This window comes from Cibotium barometz, chromosome 24 (assembly GCF_041138505.1).
Source record: "Cibotium barometz isolate CiBa-2024 chromosome 24, ASM4113850v1, whole genome shotgun sequence".
NCBI classification, from domain to species: Eukaryota; Viridiplantae; Streptophyta; class Polypodiopsida; order Cyatheales; family Cibotiaceae; genus Cibotium; species Cibotium barometz.
The window spans coordinates 46554170-46565636 of NC_141069.1; the positions used below are offsets into that span (position 1 = coordinate 46554170).

Genomic DNA, 11467 nt, shown 5'->3' on the forward strand with positions numbered 1-11467 from the left:
CTAGTGGGTCTATTGATAGACCATGGAGTGGGTCTATTGATGTGAGTGGAAGTGTGGTTGCATAGAATGCAGGTCAGTAATCACAGTCTTTGAGTGGACAAGGAGAGTCCTCATCTAGTGGGTCTATTGATAGACCATGGAGTGGGAGGTTGCGTCAGAACACCAGTCCTGCAAATGTGATTAGTACATCACGTAAAGGAAAAGAGAAAGTGGTTGAGCCCCTTGGTATGCCTGACATTTCTGTAGGGCATTCTCATGTTGATGGAGAATCTAGTGGCTCAGAGATGAGCCTTGATGAGGAGCTTGGGATCCCAGCTATGAGAACACCTGGTGTAAAGAAGGCTATGGAAGCCATGAATGAAAAGCTGTGAAGATCTGGGAGAGTGAAAAACCCTATGTAGAGGTTTACCTATGATGGTTATGTGGCACATCACTATGCATATATGGCAAAGGTTGTGCAGGTTGTAGAGCCCACATGCATTGATGAGGCTGTTGGAAATGTGTGTTGGGAGAAAGCTATGGATGAAGAGATGAATGCACTATATGGGAAATGAGACTTGGGATTTAGTGCAATTGCCTGAAGGCAAGAAAGCCATTGGATGCAAGTGGGTGTACAAAGTAAAACATAACAGTGATGGAAGCATAAATAGGTACAAGGCTAGATTGGTAGCCAAAGGATATGCGCAGACATATGGCATTGATTATGAGGAAACTTTCAGCCCAGTTGCCAAGATGGCAATAGTGAGAGTTGTGATAGCAGTGGCTTCATCAAAGCAATGGTCTTTACATCAGATGGATGTAAAGAATGCATTCTTGCATGGGGATTTGCAAGAAGAGGTTTATATGTTGCAGCCACCTGGTTATGAGGATGTGAGTCACCCCGAGCATGTTTGCAGGTTGAAGAAAGCCTTGTATGGCTTAAAACAAGCACCAAGAGCATGGTCTAACAAGATTTCTAAATATCTTGTCACTATTGGCTTTCATGTAGCCAATACAGATTTCTCACTGTATGTGAGACATGGTGATAGAGGGGTTGTGCTTGTTGTCATCTATGTAGATGACTTGATCATTACGGGGGACCATGATGCAGAGATCTTTGATGTAAAGATCTTGCTTAGACAGAAGTTCGAGATGAAGGATCTGGGGGAGCTCAGATATTTCTTGGACATTGAGGTGATTAGGTCACCACATGGTATTGGATTACTGCAGAGACAGTATGGCTTGGACATGTTGTCCAAATATGGTATGAGAGGCTGTAAGCCTATCTCAGTGCCATTGGATCAGAATGGCAAGTTGAGTGCAGATTCAGGAGAGATCTTGGAGGATCCTACTATGTATAGGCGCATAGTAGGAAGCTTGATCTATATGACGATCACCAGACCATATTTGAGCTATGTTGTTGGGTTGGTGAGTCAGTTTATGCAGGTTCCACGAAAACTACATTTGGATGCATTGAGACGCATACTGAGGTATGTGAGGTCTACTTTGCATTGTGGACTATTCTATGAGACTGGGACAGAGATATGTGTACATGGGTACATAGATGCTGATTGGGCTGGTAGTATCTCAGATAGAAGATCTACCAGTGGATTCATGTTTTCTTTGGGGAGTGCTGCTGTGACTTGGAGCAGCAAGAAGCAGCCTACGGTTGCTCTATCCAGTACTTTACAGAGGCCGAGTACAGAGGAGCTGCTATGGTAGCATGTGACGTAGCTTGGTTGAGAAAGCTACTTGTAGATTTGGGTCTATCAGTGGATATACAAGTTGTCATTTTCTGTGACAACATTAGCAGTATACAGTTGGCCAAGAACCCAGTTTTTCATGCTCGCACGAAGCATATAGAGGTCCACTACCATTTTGTCAGAGAGAAGGTCTTGGCAGGAGACCTTGACCTTGTTTATGTCAGCACACACGATCAGGTAGCTGACATCTTCACCAAAGCATTGGGTACAGAGAAGCTCCGCAGATTTAGAGCTTCACTTGGTGTACATGAGATGGAGTTGAGCTCGAGGGGGAGTGTTTAGATATCGAGCTCGTCTAGTGAGGCGGTGCACATTGATGACCCGCTTGGGGGATAGGCCCCACACTTACACCACGGGCATGGTTGGTGAGATCATGGGTGATATGCAGCCAGTGGGATGACAGGCTGTGTGACAACTATTCTAGAGACTGGCATAATTATAGCGCCAGCTCATTTAGTCGGGTTCACACTATAGAGAACCCTTGTATGTACTTGGTTGAGTACATTTCATATTGTGTGTACTCTTATCTTTGTATATTGTGTGTTGAGTGTTGAGTGAAGTAGATGAAGATTTTTAGCCTCTCACCTTGTGTGTTCTCTATTAGGGTTTTGTGAGTGTGTGTGTGTGCTTGCAAGAGCTCAAGCTCTCTTCCCCCCTGCATCTTTTCAGGTTTTACATCAGATCAATATGAAGAATGCGTTCGTACATAGTGAGTTTCCTAAAGAAGTATCTTTAGACTAGCTACTTGGTTATGAGAATTTAAGTCACCTTGATTATGTGTGCAGGCTATATAAAGTGTTGTATGGCTTAGACCAGGTACTAAGATCATGACATGATACAATTGCACAATATCTTATTACCATTGGCTTTCATATGTCAATTGTTGATCATTCACTCTATGCATGAAAGAGTGATGAGGGGATTGTGGTCATCACCTTCTATGTGGATGAATTTAATGTTCGGGTTAACAATGAAAATGAAGTTGAGAATATAAAGGTTCTCCTAATAAAGAAGAAGCTTGATATGAAGTATTTGGGTGACTTGAGATACTTTCTTAGCATTAAGGTCATCAAGACACCAAAGGTCATATGTCTATTCATAGAGACCGCATACATTGGACATGTTATCCATATTGCTGAGGGAATGCGGCTATCATAAAGAAATTATGCATTAGACATCTTGTTCAAATATAGTACGGTTGTGCTAGCTATAAACCCGTTTCTATGCCATTGGACTAGAATAGCAAGCTGAGTGCAAATGCAAGTGAGATTTTAGAGAATGCCACTATGCACTATGGAAGATAGTGGGTAGCTTCATCTACATGATGAATCAATGAGCTAAACATCAACTACATATTTCGGTTGAAAAACTAGTTTATGTAGGTTCCTATGGGAAACCACATTTGGATATTATTAGGTGCACACTATGCTACATCACAATAGATTATGGCCTCTTCTATGAGGGTGCTCTATAGTTGGAGGTATGTGGATACACTCATGTAGATTGGGTTGGTAGCATCTTGGATAGACAATATACTAGCAGGTGCTTTTACATGGAGTAGAAAGAAGCAATCCGATAGTTGCGTGCAATGGTGCTACGATGGTAGCATATTCAAGGTAGCTAGGATATGTAAGTTACTAGGAGATTTGGGGATGCATGTGGACATGTACAATTGGCCAAGAACCTAGTGTTTCATGTAAGGACCAAGAACATAGAGCTCAAGGAAAGAAATAGGGGCTAATCTACACCAATTGGCTATTTTCTAGGGTTTTCCCACATAAGAATTCACCCTATATCTTGAAACATTCTCCCAAAGTTTAGCTGTTTTGAAGGATTTTAGAAAATATTTACCCAATTTTAGACATTTTGAGGCAATTTTGGAAAACATTCACCCCATTTTCTATAATTTAATATTTATATAGGAGGAATAATTGCCAACCCACCTACGCTCATATATTCATGGAGGCATCTTATTTTTCCCCTGATAGAGATCCATGATCATTTCATTAGAAAGAAGTTCATGGCAAGAGATGTTGATCTTGTGTACATCAGCATAGAGGAGTAGGTATCTGACAGTTTCACCAAGGCCTTGGGAGCAGAGAAGCTTCGTAGATTCTTCACGATGCTAGGAGTCCTAGAGATGTCAAGCTGAACAAAAGATGACACTCACGATGTGCCTAGGTGACCATTTCCATCTTTACACACCAGTAGCACATTTGGTAGTAGTTGACATGATGGATCTTCATCAACAATTCTATGGATAGACTACACAAACCTAGTCCACCGCGTTATGGTATACTTATCTTATCAAATCACCTACATAGCACGTTAACATTATGGACCGCTTATACATAGTACTTTCACTTATCTTTTGTAGACCTTTTCTGACAGCGAGAAATAGACCTTCCATCTCTATGTGTGCCTTCTCCATTGTTGTGTGAGTATTTGTGTGCTTGTGAGAGCTTCTCTCTCCTCCGCTAATCTTTTCACATAAGTGTGACATAGGGATTATCTTATTTCTATGGAATAAAGTTGTGTAGTTTTAATGTAAGCATGTAAGCATTAGACTATAATCTCACTACAAAGTGATGGGCATGGTCTTTAGTTATTTCAATGGGAAAAAAATGTGTAGTTCTTATATGATAATATATGGATATCACTATAATGTCGCTACATTCAAATAATCTACGAATAAAAGCAAAGTGTGCAATAATAGCTCAAGAGAGAGTCAATGATTGATATGGTCAGGCAAATGATAATAGAAGACATAGTTAATGCGTGATATGCTCAAGGAAATGATAACATAAGAATTGGGCCAAGAAAATGATAACAAAATATTTTTAGGCTTTGGAACATGACATGGTAGCGCAACCGACTCGCCAGCCGGCACAGTTACGCGGACAGGATTGATTAGGAGTTCATCCCTTGTCAAGTTCTGGATCACCGTGTTGGTGAGGCAGAGCTGCTACTAGCTAGCAGGATGAAGACAAACAGTGGTGTAAGGGGGAGATGTAAGCCCATCTCTAGGGACCGGCATGATGGCAGGCCCTGATTGATGCCACGTCTGCACATGTGCATGACACTTTTCTGCAACTGGACTATCAGCAGCCAAAATAAGAAAAAGCTAGTGCTCACAGGAAGGCATCCATCGTGATCTGCCACGCTTCACATGGAATATTTATCCCTTTTAAAAGGAAAGCTTAATTTTGAAAAGTTCCTTGAGTGAGTGAGCTTCTCACATAAAAGCAAAGAAACATGGTTAAATTGTCCCCCCTCATATGTCACCTTTCAAAGTCGAGGCTTAATTTGCAAGCCCCCAACATGGAACGATTCTTGAGTCCCATTTATATCAATAAAAGTTTTTAAGTATGTAATTACTAGCATGACATTGTTTTTGGCTAGGTAGATATTGCATTCAATAATGTGGCATTCTGTGTATGACAAAGCAAACGAATGTTTTTAAAAAAGCATGCATGCAGGTCATTTATTTTTATTTCTTTAAAAAATCGCGAGGGTGTATTAGGGGGGTTCACTCAAAAATATGTAAATGTATCACGTGAGCTTAAGAGAAAGTATTTTTTAACTCGCTTTTGGGGATTTATTTACAAAAATGTATTTATATGAGGGGTTAGTTTAAGATTTGTGTAAAAAAAGGCGTCATTTTAAATACTCAAGAGTCAAAATTCATAGATAAAGGGATTTTTAGTATACTCCTTGAATACATGTGATATACAGATTTCCTATAGAGCGACTTCTCCTAAACTCCCCTACGAGAGCATAATCACAACAATGGCATCGTTAATAACCAATACGTAAGACCATTGCCTTTGTCGACATCAACAATTGTGATATCGTGTCCAATGATGTCACCAACATTTACTGACATTCTATTACAAGATTAGAAGTGGAAATTCTATTATCATTAGTGATTTGCATTAGATTTAAGCCCCAGAGGCCTAGATATGATTGTGTAGAGCAACAAAATAGCTGAGCTAGTGATTACTATTGGAGCTATATATAGCTAGCCCTAACTCACTCTAGGTCTTGCTTATATATATGTGACTTGTGACTAATATGATTCATTATTATGGAACGTATGTGGTGTCTCTTGTCTCATCTCTGTGTCTCTCAACATGGTATCAGAGCGACTCTAATCATAAGGGAAGCATCTATGTCTTCTTATTCAATTTATGATTATTATTTCATGTCTTACAAGATTGATCTTTGGTAACAGTTTTGTGTAGGGTTGATTGGTTCTTTGATTGTATGTTGCCTAAATGATTTTATAGCTCCACTTATTGTAATTAGAATTGTTAATCGCATCCATTGGTGCATAGATGGTATAGTGCTAGTGAATCCTATCAAAATGATTTGTCAATCGGAGTTCTGAGTCAAAAGTTAGGACAGTTCAGGCAAACTGCATCTAAAATAGTAAAACAGGTTCTTTGTGAGAGCAAACAGGTAGTTGTCTCTGAGCCGTATAAGCAAGATTTGATCGTCAAATCTTTCCGTGAAAGCTTCATATGGATGCTTGCTGTACAAGCTACAATTAGATACAAAACTTGTCGTGCAAGTTGCATCATAACACGGTCCTTTTTCTTATTATTATTTTCGTCTTTTGTGGACCTCTAAGTTTGCTTACATGCATGAGACATGGGTCTCCACTTTTAGAGTTCTAATTTTGGTTCGCGTTCTATTCTTTACACAATCCCTTTATGCTCGTCATCTAGTGCATGCCTCTTTTTGGCTACGTTTCTCATATCTCGTACATGGTCTGCAAGTTCTGCGATCTTATCTTGTACGTGTTCTCACAACCCGACATGGAAAACACCATACTTGTTAACGGATTTCCTTTTGGGCAGTGTTCTGTTCTTCTTTTCCAAGGCCAAGGACTTCCTGGTTGGAAATACAAGATGCTATCAATTTTGGAAGGAGACGAATTGGTAGATATTGTTCTTGGTATTCTTGCATGCCCTCCTCAACCTATTGATCCACTTCAGAATGATGTTATCATTACTGAAGGTCCTATTTTTTAACAGTGGAAAATTGATCATGCACACTGGATTCGTTTGTGATAAGGTTGCTCGTCGGTATATACTTTCTGCCCTTAACGATTCACTCATGCTAGATGTTTATCCATTATCCACATCATATGCTATATGGGACTATCTTATCACTATGTTTGAGAAGAAAACTGTTACAGAGATTCTGTATCTCCGTAATCTTCTAGGCAAGCTTCAATAATTCAAGGCAGGTACATCCATGTCTAGTCACATTGAATCATTCAAAGGTATTATGAATCAACTTTCTGTTTGTAGGGGATCCTATTCCTCGAACTCAATTGGTTACACACCTTCTTGATACGGTGAAGGATCCTTTTTATGATAATATTGTCACTATATTATCTAACAAGGATGGAATTGACTTTGAGTATACATGTATTTCTTTGATTGAATATTCTCAATGATCATCAGACGTCGGTAACTCATGAAACGGTCATGATTGCCCAAGAGTACACAGAATCAGAGATAACCTTTGCTATCCGGAGATGTCCATTTGAGCAACGCCCTTCTTCCTCCTCCCAATTTGCATCTCGTGGCTTCCAAAGAGGAGGTAATTCTTCTCGTTTGAGATTTCCTCAAAAGCGTTATTCTTATTGTGACAAAACTGGTCACTTGGTATATGAATGTTGGGCATGAGAGTACGATGAAGAACATGGTATTACAAATAAGCAACCTTGTTTATTAAGGGGTTCTTCCTCTTTTGCCACCTGTGAGTATTGTGGGAGCACAAGGCCTTCATCTAGTCGATGCTTCAAGAGGCATTATGATGAAGCTCGAAATCAAGCTTATGCTACTCAACAAAATCCTCATGAGATGAAGACAATGTTCATCAAGAGGCTAATTTGGTTCATTATAATGTCTCTTCAGAAAAGGTACTACATGTTCGTGATGGTTCTCTCTTTATTGTTGATTCTAGTGCTACTGGCAACATGACATATCAATGGCAATGGTTACACAATTATCATCCAATTCCTATCAAGAAAGTGGTTTATCTTGCTGATAATACAACTTGCCAAGTAATGGGTATTGGTGACTTGTATTTGGGAACTTCTTCCTCAACCAAAATACTGCGAGGAGTTTTATATGTTCCTGACTTACAAAGAAACTTACTTTTTGTTGCGCGGCTTGTGGATCTTGGAGGATGGCACCACTATTGCGGTTGCCAGGGATTTAATATTCATGTGATCACAAGATTTTTTGTGATAATAACACATGTGAACAAGTTATTCACATGTTCTATTAACATATGTTATTAACATGTTCACATGTTCTCGTTTACGTCAGTGAAATCCCTGGCGGTTGCTCCTCAACATGGTAATCTCTTTGAAATTTCATTGAATTAGGATGTTGCAAATGTTGTTACAACTCTAGGAGATCTGGATTGTAAGCTATGCCATCATCGGTTTGCTCACTCAAATTTCTCAAAGTTTCTTGATATTCATCATCATGATCCTGTGAGAGGTATGGACCTCAAATCTCACCCGCATATGGGGATATGTGAATATTGTGCTCTAGGAAAACATCATCGTAAGCCATTTCCAATGTCGACAAATATTCATTCAAATGATCTTTTGGATCTCATTCATACTGATATTTGTGGACCCTTTCCTCCATCCAAGTCTTGCTACCATTACTTCATTACTTTTATTGATGACTATTCACAGTATACAAATGTCTTTTTGCTATGACATAAATCAGAAGCATTGGACACATTTAAGAGATACCAAATATCTGTGGAGAATCACACAGGTCGAAGAGTCAAAATTCTTCGAAGTGATTATGGTGGTGAATATATTTCCAACTTATTTCATGATCATTGCATCAACCCACGGCATCCACCATGAGTATACCATTCCATAGTCTCCCCAACAGAATGGAGTTACAGAGCGAAAGAATTGTATAATTTTGAATGCAATCAGATGCATGCTTATTCATTCTCGATTATCTCGCTCTTTTTGGGCAGAAGCAATATTGACAGCCATTTTTGTTCAAAATCATCTTCCAACTAACTGCACCTTCTTGTAAGATTCCAATCATAGATTGGACAGGCCAGACTCCTTTTGTTGCACATTTCAAAGTCTTTGGGTGTATTACTTATATTCATATCCCAAAAGAGACATGACACAAGCTGGAACCTTTAGGTTTGAAGGTTATTTTTATTGGTTATTCTGACAACTCAAAGGGTTACAAGTTTTACGATCCAAGTTCTCAAAAGGCAATTGTTAGTCGAGATGCTATATTCAATGATGGGAGGTTCGTGGTCCACAGATGATGCTGATGATATAAAAACATTACTCACTTCTTTTCCTTTTCTACTTTTGAACAATGATTTGCATGATGACAACACTCTTTTGATGGATATGGGAGATAAGTCTATTGATGTTCATCCTATGGTTTCAAAGGACACTCTTTTGATGAATATTGGAGACAAGTCTATTGATGTTCATCCTACGGTTTCAAAGGAGACTGCTACTACGGATCTTGATATCTATGTTGATCTTCCTATTGAACTTGAGCACGATGCAAATCATGTATATGATGATGATCTTGAAACCTTTAATCACGTATTGGTTGTTTGTGAAGATCCGTCAACTTATGCAGAAGCTATGTCCTCAAAATTTTACACAATTGTCAATGGCAATGTGGTTTTGGATAATGTCGGGGAAGAGATGAAGAGCCACATCCGCGAGCTTTGCCACATTGTCTTTGCAAATGACTTTATGACTTTATGTCCAAAGTTGGATAAAGACAAGAAAGATAGATTCATAAATCAAATCAAGGATGAGTAGAAGCCGGCCGCCAGCGGTAGTGATGTCGTCCCCATAAGGTGGATAAAGGACCACATGGTGGACGTCATGACATTGGCGCACGGGGAGATGTGACTGGGAGAGTGAAGGCAGGGGGTGGGAAGCCTTGGTACATGATCATCGAGGATTGGAATGAGAAGAGGCAAAATATGCTCAAAATCCCCAACGCTACAGGTAACAAGAGGATGCGGCCAAAGCGTGAATGGAGAGCGTAGGAAGCTCTCACCTTTGAAGCGGCAGTTGGGACGCATTCCATGTCTACTTTGTAAGTATCAACATTTATCTTGTATGTTTCATTTTATGTTATGTCTACTTTGTAAGTATCAATGATTATCTTGTTGTTTTGGTACTTTTAGAATCAAGTGGTTGGTCGGCCGGCAACGGGAGAAGAGGAGGACATTGCTGCCATAACATATACTTTCTTTTGGAGAAGCTTGAGCGAGAAGGTGCCAACCTCAATTGGGGGTGCATTGTAGATATGGTAAGTGTGGCAAGCCTTAATCTTATGATTTGTATACTTGCTTTGCCTTGTCATAGTGTGATGAAAGAAATGAGGAGGATGGACAAAATGTAGTGGGGGCAATTGAGGAAAATAAAGGTGATCAAAATGAGGGTGAGAATACTCAAGGTGGTGATAATGAGGACGAAGGTGAGAATACTGAGGATACTGGGAGAGAGATAGAGGGGGAAGAGAACACACATCCACTAGAGGATCAAGAAGAAACTGTTGTCACAATCCAAACTGAAGGAAGCAGGGCAGAAAAAAAATAAGGTTGATATTTTTGGGAAGATTCTTGAGACATCTACTCCACAAGCCTTCTTAGATAGGATAGGAGTCCAATTTAGGTCTCCACCTCCACGTGTTCCTCTCTGTAGGATGATCTAGACGGAGGCAATCCGAAAGGTTTCTCCCTCAACAGATAAGTCTCTTACACTCGAAGCTTCAAAAAACTAGGTGGGTACATTGAGAGCATGGGAGCTCACAGTATCAATTATGGACTTGGAAGGGGAGGCCATTGACACAAGAGAGGAAGGAATCTTGGGATGAGCATTGGAGGACTGTGAATCAACAATTTGAGGAATCTCTTGCACTTGACCCCAATTGGGGTTCGTACTTGAGCCGAAAAATGGTGCATATTCTTGATGGTAATAATCGACACAATGCTTGGATGGACTGCATTTCTACGGGTGAGTTCTCATTGGGATGTTATAGTTTCTTATGCTTCTTTGTCCTTCCTAATTTTGGGTTTTATTACAGGGTTTCAAGGGGATTTGTCCATGCATTGTTGTGTTCTCTGTAAATTTTATGTGTTCGAGCGGAGGGATGTGGGTGAGCTTATGTTTTCATTGTCCAGGTTGAACAAGTAAGTTAATTTGTTATCAGAGTCTCCTTCTATGTCAAGTAAGTTGTTTGTACTCAAGAATATTAACATATTTTTCCTTTGTTTTGTAGGACGCATGATTATGCATTTGTGCCACATTTGGTGATCGTCTATTTCAACTAAGAAGATTAGGAGAGTCCGACCTAACAACTCTCATGGCACATTTGGACAATGAGGACAAGCTGTGGGTTGAGAGAGAGATGCAGAGTGCATCTGCCAGAGGAAGGCCTAGTTGGCTTCATTTGCCAATCCAGATTATGACTTGGCTCTTGTTCAAGGACGAGATGGAGCAAAAAATTGATGAGGCATCAAATGGACCACTTGCCGAGTCTGCTAGGGAGAATGTGACTCGAAAGATAGAAGTTCTCTACAGAGGAAAAACATCAAAATATGCAAGGATTGCTGATCCCTCCAACGGTGAGGCCTTTTGGTGTGCGGTGCTCTCCCTCCCATGGCACGCGTCAACCAATCAT

The 11467-nt window shown here is 40.0% G+C and overlaps 1 long non-coding RNA gene across 1 annotated transcript; it reads left to right on the plus strand.

Annotated features, from left to right (window-relative positions):
- The first annotated feature begins 9729 nt into the window (after positions 1-9729).
- Positions 9730-11467, plus strand: LOC147625373 (uncharacterized). The gene is made up of 4 exons (XR_015269037.1): positions 9730-9877; positions 9969-10093; positions 10871-10976; positions 11066-11467. It is a non-coding gene; the product is annotated as an uncharacterized LOC147625373 (long non-coding RNA).